We start from the raw sequence: 6,876 nt of genomic DNA, 5'->3' as shown, positions 1-6,876 counted from the left end.
ATGAATATATCAAGAATTTATTCAAAGTTGTATTGTCTGCTATTTTTGAAATAAAGGGTTGGTATGGCTACCCTCAAGTTTTGATTAATGAAATTATCGAATATAAGGAGGGGGGACATTGTGCCTAAACCCATGATTACAATAAGCATCTAGAGAACGTCTCAAAATAATAGCAGGAGTCTCTATAAAATATATGTATTCTAGCATGCACCAACTAACAAAGTTGTATTGTCTGCTATTATGTAAAAAAAGAAGATTTATGTTATGAATATCGAATTAGTATTTTGTTGTTGTTAACGTTGAAATTGTGAATTTATTTAATGTATTTAATTTTTAGGGCTAAATACTATTTATTATCCTGTAGTATGGGTCCAACATCAATTCAGTCTCTCGACTTTCAATTTCATCAAAAACACCCTCACACTAGTATTTCTCGTCCAATAGGTCCTTTTGTCGGGATTTTGTCAAATGGAGCCATTAAATAGCTGACGTGGCATGCCAACTGAGCAAAAGTGGGGCCCACATGAAAGGAAAAATTCCAAAATAAAATTTCAGAAAAATAACAAATCTCTCTCTCTCCCCCCCCCCCCCCCCCCGCGCTTTCTCTCGTATCTTCCTCTTCAATATCTTCTTACTTCTCTATCGTTTGTGTCTTCTTCATAGCAGAACAATTATCTCAAATAAATTCTAAGTTGTCTAATATACACAACAAAAGAACATGGCAATTGGAATAGTGAAACTATATGAACAAAACCCAGAAAAATAAAACAAACAATTCAAGGTTGATGTCTCTAGGCATGAATTCGAGTATTGATTATCTGGGCATTAATCTTAGCGATTGACTTTTATTAACTAATTTTTATTTTGGATTGCTAATCTGGGAAAATCTGAGCTCAAAGTGGAAGAGAGGGACAACATCAATGATCTCGATGTTGTCGCAGGGGCACGACTATAGTTAGACTCCGGAATAGACTTGGTTTCCACGGGTCTAGAGTTATAGTTCTTCACAAGTATGTTGTCGTGCTTTTTAGCTACATTCATGGCTCCAATAAGCTCATGAAATCTTGTGATGCGTCTGACATTGACATCAATTTGATAATTCTTTGCAATCATCAATGCCAAGATGGGGAAGGTAGAGAGAGTTCTCGATCAGCATCGTATCAGTGATGTTCTGTCCACAGAATTCCATCAAAGATTTGATACGAACCTCGTTTACTTTGGATAGACATTTTGTCTGACAGACCCTCGACACGTGGCTGTCATGCATTGGGTTGGCGTGTGGGTGTACGTCTTCGCAGCACGCCCGACTCTTCGCCATTAATGTGAGTAAATATCATTTTTGTAACTTAGGCGACTCCTCAGTTAATCCGGATAGTGGGTGCGACCATGGGGCACATGTATGGCTACTCTGTGATGTCATTTTTTAGCGGACGACCCAGATTTACTTGATGTTGACATAAAAGGGGGGGAACTCGGGGGGATTTGACACTTTCTCTACACTTCAAACCAGAGTCCTTGTCTTCAAGCCCTATTCTGTGAGAATTTTCTATGCACTACTAAAAACAATTGCAATTGCTTCTTTAATTTGCGACGGAAAAGTTTTCCGTCGCGAAAAGTCAGCTTTTGCGACGGCATGTGCTACGGCTATTTTATCGTCACATCTCGAAGAATTTTTGCAACGGAGGTAACCTTACTGTCACATAATTAAACATTTATTGCGACAGTATAGTCACGCCGTCGCTTGTATAATTAAAAAAAATAAAAAATCAGAAAACAAGACTATTCAATCCTTTAGACCAAAACTGATTTTCTTTCATGCCACTTCCTCCTCTCTCTCTCACGCTTTATTCACCGATCTCAAAACTTAACCTAGCGATCCCCGGCCTCCATTGAAGCAAGAGATTTGGTGAGAAGCAGAGGAGATCGAGCTTCATTGACGACATGACCGAGGTGGACGAGGAGGAAGAGGATGACGACGATGATGATGAATACGACCCCTATCATGGCGGCGGCGGCGGGAGTCGTAAGCGGAGCAAGAAGAGTCCCTCCGGTGGATTTTCTTGATCTCGAAGAGGTGGTCGCGCGATTCAGATGAGAAGGATGAGGAGGAAGATACTATACATTATCAATAAGCTCCTTTGCTTTTGGGTCTTTCTAAATGTACCCAGCAAATATCTATATACACCCAGCAAATCAATTTTGCATGAAAAAACAATTATGCCCTTGTAAGAAATGATGATAAAACTTATGGTAAATTAAGATAATAACAAAATGAACCATAAAATTTAAACCTAGCAGTTCATTGCATTCAGGGAACTGAAGTCGCTTTATCATTCGACATAAAAAAACTTTGCAATTGCATAGAACTCAATCGCACTTCGATTAGTTGTTAACAACCAAATAAGCATTATTTGTTTTGGTCAATAAGCTCCAGATAGCCACCCAGTTGCGTCACCATGGCGTAGAAGCATAAGGGTAAACAACATTCCAAGGACGACGGGAAAGGGAAAGAAGTTATGTCAGTCTCAGCGAGAAAACTTGTGGCTATGTTGTGGGATATCAATGAAGTCCTTAATTTGAAAAGCAAAGTTTCTAAAATCATAGAGGAGGTGGGTATTGCTCAAATGCCACCAAAATTGCCAGATACATCTTGTGGGGGGGGGGGGGGTAGTTCGTTTTTTTATCTTACTATTATTCTGATAATTTTGATAACATTTATGTTCGTGTTTTCATATTGGATAGTAGTAGTAACACAAAAGTCATATTTCATGTGATGAATGAGTGCTAAATTTTGTGTATACGAACTGTATTTAGTTTCTCTAAGTTCTTTGAAAGAACTTTGTTCGTGTTGATTATCGAAGATTTAATTAATTGTTACTTGCTATAATGGACAGATGGAGATATGTCCGAGGATTTATATATATTCTCATATCTGCAACCAACTAGATTGAGGTGTTGGGTATTCAAAAAACTGAGTTCGATCATTTCAGACGAACAAAGGAGTTTTTGCTCAATATTGGTTTTGTTGGATGTTTGGGTTTTGCTGGGTTTAATTAACAAGGGTATTATTGGATATTTGCTAGGTGTAGTTAGAGAGATTTTATAATTTTGCTGGTTTAAAAAAATTTGCTGGGTATACTTAGATATTTGCTGGGTACATTTAGAAAGACCATTGCTTTTTCTCCTTCTCTGTAAATTTAACCCCAAATAGCTTTTAACCCAAAAAAAAAAAAAAATACACCTCCATGAAAATCACCAAATCCAATTTTGATCTTTTTGACCGGTTTGTTGTAGGTACCAATACTCAGACGAACGAGGAGGTTGTGATTAAGCTGGTGAGTGTTGCAATTGAGCCCCTGATGTTGACTTTTGTTTTTTTGCTGATTTGGTTCTGTTTGATGCTAATTTGGATGTGAAAATTCAGTTCTGAAAATTTGGGAGAATATGGTTTATGAGTTTATGGTGTGCTTGGTAGACATGCTTCAGCTTTCAGTTTATTAGTAATGCCATAGGTTTGGGGAACATGCAAATAGTTCTTAGATCAATGGAATTTGTGGTTACGCCGATTGCATTAGTGGTATCAGCTTGCTTTGTCATGTACTTTTCCTGTTTTGGTTTGTAATGAACCGTAATCGTCTTCTGTCTCTGACTTTTAGGTTAATTAGAAGAATCAGTACCACTGGAGAAAGAGGGTCAAATCCTCTAATTCCTTGTTTTTTGCCGAGTTCTATCTAATGAATTTGGTTGACCAGGTTTCCAATTTTGAGGAAAATGTGAAGACAAAACATCCTGAGTTGCTGTATGAATCCAAGTTGTATAGGATCCTAGCTACAAGGAGGAAGTATGTAATTTTCAGTTGATTAGTAGTTTTGTTATATAGAGTTTTACACTATTGGTTTCAATGGCTTACAAGTTTTTCTGGTTTGTAAATTTGTTGTTTGCAGCTGGGATACCAAATGTGCGGTGGTTTGGAGTTGAAGGAGATTATAACGTTTTGGTAATGGATTTGCTGGGTCCTAGTCTTGAAGACTTATTTAACTTCTGTAGTAGGAAACTTTCTTTGGAGACAGTTATGCTGGCAGAAGACAGTTATGCTGGCAGATCAAATGGTAGGCCGGTGGTGATTGAGTGTATGCATATAGTCGTTGTATTGGTTTACTTCCTAAATTCTAACATTCTTTACATGTATTTTTAGATCAATTGTGTTGACTTTGTTCATTCCAAATCCTTTCTACATCGTGATATCAAGCTAGATCATTTTCTCATGGGATTAGGATGGCATGCAAAATAGGATTTGCTCAATTTTTGCATGCAATACTGATCTACTTTGTTATACTTTGAGTGTGTATTTCTTTTATTGAGTTGCTTATGCTAATATTCATATTTGATTTTCACTTTTGTAGGTATACATGATTGATTTTGGTCTGGCTAAGAAATACCCGTCAACATATTCCTTATAGGTGAGAATGAATGATGCATGCATGTGGGTGTGGCTTTTAATAAGTTATATGTTTATGAAACTAGATATGGTGTACGAGAAATATTGGGAAAGAGAACATGATTGCAGGTAATTTAGTAACACAAAATTTGCATGTGTGATATGAATGCTGCAGAGAAAACAAGAATTTGATTGGAACAGCAAGATATGCAAGCATGAACACCCACCTTGGGATTGGTATGTTTCAATCCTTCCTTTTGTATTTTGGTGTTCTTTGTAATATAATGTTGTTCCAGTTAAGTGTTATATCTCATTTAATAACGATTTCTGCTCTTTTGAACTTTATAGAGCAAAGCCGGGGGGATGATTTGGAATCTCTTGGTTACGTCCTGATGTACTTCCTTAAGGGAAGGTGTATGTCTTAAGACCTTATACTAGCTTTTTGGTACTGCTACCTATTGATAGTTCATTTGATAATGCTATTTGCTTGTAGTCTTCCTTGGCAGGGACTAAAAGCGGAAACTAAGAAACAGAAATATGAAAAAATTAGTGGGAAAAAGGTTTCTACTTCAAACTGAGTTCTTTAACTGGTTTTTACTGTAGGGGCGGGACATGTATGTTATGGTGAGCTACTTGATGGGAATTCTGGAAGTTTACTTAGTACTGAGTATGTGGTTGTCAAGTGAATTTAACACTTTTCAGAACCTGAAGAATTTTTTACTTAATGTCCCTGCATTTGATAATGTTGATAGTTTGACCATTTCTTCAACTTCTAATAAAGGTGCTGTAGTGTTGACATGGGTTGCTTTGGCTGATCACTAATTGTCTTTAAACAATGGCTGGTCTTAGAATTGTGATTGTTGGTTGGTTATAGATGATGGTTTCATAATATATTTCAATTTGTGATATTTGCTGCAAATGGTACTAGCTTTGGTGTGCAATTCACACCATTTTTTTTTTATAAATGAAAATTCTTTTGCGACGGGAAAGTATCCGTCGCAACTAATTCACCCCACTTTTTTTTTTTTTTAAATGAAATATCTTTTTGCGACGGCAAAGTACCCGTCGCAAATAGTTTAGCCATTGCGACGGCAACAGTTTTCCGTCGCAAATAATTTTTGCAACAAAAATTTACTGTCGCAAATGGATCTTGTGACGCCACCTATTGCAACGCTAACATTTCCGTCGCAAAAAGCCTAATTTGCCGTCGCGAAAGTTTTTGCCGTCGCAAAAGCTCAATTTGTGATCGCAAAATAGGCGTCGCAAAAACAATTGTTTTTAGTAGTGATGAGAACTTTGGAAAGGTCGATTTCTGCAAGTGAAGAGTGAGAGTTTTGGAGAGAGACTACACCCGAGGTAGAACTGAGCATCCCTAAGGGCACACAAATCACGTACTTCAGGTTGGTGCTCTGGCCTCAGTATTTCAATGCTTGTTTATGTGTTGTGTCTCTCGATATTTCTGCTTTGTGGATGTGTTCTTGCCACTATGATAACGTGTTTGAGGGTGTAGAAAAATCTTTTGGGTTTAGCCGTTTTTGGTAGAGGGTTGATGTCTGGTGCTGGGCTAGATGGTCGAATCTGTGTTTCGAAGGATAGGCGTGATATTTTTTTTTTTTTTTTTTTTTGCGGTTTATGAGTTTAACTGTTCTTGGATAAAATTTGAAATAGGGTAGCTTAGATCCATGTGGAACTGATTTGGGTTTTAGGGTGTTTTTGATGGCTAGCGTCGTAGAGATCTCAAGCAGTGATGATTCCAGGTCTGACGTGTCTCTCAGCAGTTTCGATAGAGTTTTATGGATTCGTTGCATCCGTCTGCCCCTGCAGGAACCTCATTGCCGGAACCGCTAGACATTGAACCGTTACAAACCATACCGTGGGAAGTAGCGATGGCTCGTGCTGGGTGCCCTAAAACTGCGACGGCAAGAGTGGACACTGCCGCCCGCCAGCAGCGTGAAGAGAGGCTAGTTAGCAACAATGTTGCAAGCGGTTCTGCTAGCGGGGAAGATGCAGTAGGGGAAGAAGTGGAATCGGCTTGGGTCCTCCGTGACGGTACTCCTGTTGATGAGGCGGGGGGTCCAATGACTATATCTGCTATCAACAGGCTGAAGCAGGTGTTCTGCCTCCCTGGCGTTGTGAAGTTGCGTCCGCCGACGAAGGATGATGAATCGTCATTTCTGCCTGCAGGCTACGCATCTGTTCACGAGGCCGTGTTCCATCAGGGCGTGACGTTTCCGCTGCTGCCGAATCTTCAGATCCTGATTTGCGAGTTTGACCTTGCGTTCGGGCAGATTTGCCCTAGCATATGGAGATTGTTGATGGCGCTAAACTTGCTTTGAAGGTTGTTTGGTTGCGAAGGTCTGACCGTGGCTGAGGTGCTTCATTTCTACGAACTTGTCTATGTGAGGCGCCAAGGTTGTAGCAGACAAGATAATCTTACT

At 39.0% G+C, this 6,876-nt stretch overlaps 1 long non-coding RNA gene across 2 annotated transcripts; it reads left to right on the top strand.

Moving 5' to 3' along the window:
* Positions 1–3,752: 3,752 nt before the first annotated feature.
* Positions 3,753–5,213, top strand: LOC112199127. Of its 2 annotated transcripts, XR_005809050.1 has the most exons (6): positions 3,753–3,841; positions 3,945–4,109; positions 4,404–4,460; positions 4,614–4,675; positions 4,787–4,850; positions 5,042–5,213. It is a non-coding gene; the product is annotated as an uncharacterized LOC112199127 (long non-coding RNA). The 2 variants fall into 2 exon arrangements; XR_005809049.1 differs by lacking the exon at positions 5,042–5,213 and having other exon boundaries at positions 4,787–5,003.
* The last annotated feature ends 1,663 nt before the right edge of the window (positions 5,214–6,876 follow it).

Source organism: Rosa chinensis, chromosome 4 (assembly GCF_002994745.2).
Source record: "Rosa chinensis cultivar Old Blush chromosome 4, RchiOBHm-V2, whole genome shotgun sequence".
Lineage (NCBI taxonomy): Eukaryota > Viridiplantae > Streptophyta > Magnoliopsida > Rosales > Rosaceae > Rosa > Rosa chinensis.
The sequence above is the reverse complement of the archived record's forward strand: the minus strand, read 5'-3'. Positions and strand labels throughout refer to the sequence as shown.